Raw genomic sequence first — 1,166 nt, 5'->3', positions numbered from 1 at the left:
CCAACTGAGCCTAACTGGCCGCTGGCTACAGAGCACAATTGTTGAGATGCACCGAGCCTCTGCAAGTGCTGGAGCGCAAACTAACAAGTCCACCAACAGCATAGCCTGACAAGACTGGACACTCTTGGTTGCTCCTTGTGGCAATTCCAAACAGCTGGGGAATTTGATCAATTGGTATTGTGTTTGCTTAGCATGCTATAGGTAGTGGGATCGATGCCCGCATTCCCCAAAAACACATTTTTTTGTGGATCCAAGAAAGCTGCAGTTCACACTTCATGCAGCCTTGTCTTATGACAACCTACTGTCATGTAGCAATGACAAGCAACTTTAATGTAACACTGATGTCAAAATGTCAGATGAAAAAGCAAGACATTACTTACTTTCAGAGGAGCAGCGTAGCACACACCATTGAGGCCCACAAACAAAGCTGTGGAAAGGTTCCTTGAAGCCAGAGCATAAAGAAAGAACAAATAAAGATGCCGAAACCCGGGATCGAACCAGGGACCTTTAGATCTTCAGTCTAACGCTCTCCCAACTGAGCTATTCCGGCAATTCACTCAACATAATTCTGTGGCACCCTTGACAATTCACATGCATGTGACTCGTAATTTTGACACTCAAAATGTACATAATAGCCAGTATGGGGATCGAACCCATGACCTTGACGTTATTAGCATCACACTCTAACCAACTGAGATAACCTGCCATTTACTATTCTGCTCATTTGTTGAAATGCACCGAGCCTCTGCAAGTGCTGGCACGTCAACAAACAAGTCCACCAACAGCACAGCCTGACAAGACTGGACCCTCTTGGTTGCTTCTTGCAGAAATTCCAAATGGCTGGGGAATTAGCTCAAATGCTTTGCACGCGTGAGGTAGTGGGATCGATGCCCACATTCTCCAAAAGCACATTGTTTTATGGATCCAAGAAAACTCCAGTTCACACTTCATGCAGCCTTGTCTTACGACAACCTACTGTCATGTAAACAATGACAAGAAACTGTCATGTAACAATGACAAGAAACTCTCATGTAACACTGATGTCACAATGTCAGATGAAAAAGAAAGACATTACTTACTTTCAGAGAGCAGCGTATCACACACTCTAACCAACTGAGCTAACCGGCCGCTGGCTACAGAGCACAATTGTTGAGATGCACCGAGCC

At 44.9% G+C, this 1,166-nt stretch overlaps 1 non-coding gene across 1 annotated transcript; it reads right to left on the bottom strand.

The window, feature by feature from the left end:
• Nucleotides 1-477: 477 nt before the first annotated feature.
• Nucleotides 478-550, bottom strand: trnaf-gaa (transfer RNA phenylalanine (anticodon GAA)). The gene has a single exon. It is a non-coding gene; the product is annotated as a tRNA-Phe (tRNA).
• Nucleotides 551-1,166: the final 616 nt, after the last annotated feature.

Source organism: Oncorhynchus keta, unplaced genomic scaffold (assembly GCF_023373465.1).
Source record: "Oncorhynchus keta strain PuntledgeMale-10-30-2019 unplaced genomic scaffold, Oket_V2 Un_contig_25807_pilon_pilon, whole genome shotgun sequence".
Taxonomy (NCBI): Eukaryota; Metazoa; Chordata; class Actinopteri; order Salmoniformes; family Salmonidae; genus Oncorhynchus; species Oncorhynchus keta.
This window is presented reverse-complemented; position numbering and strand designations above follow the sequence as displayed.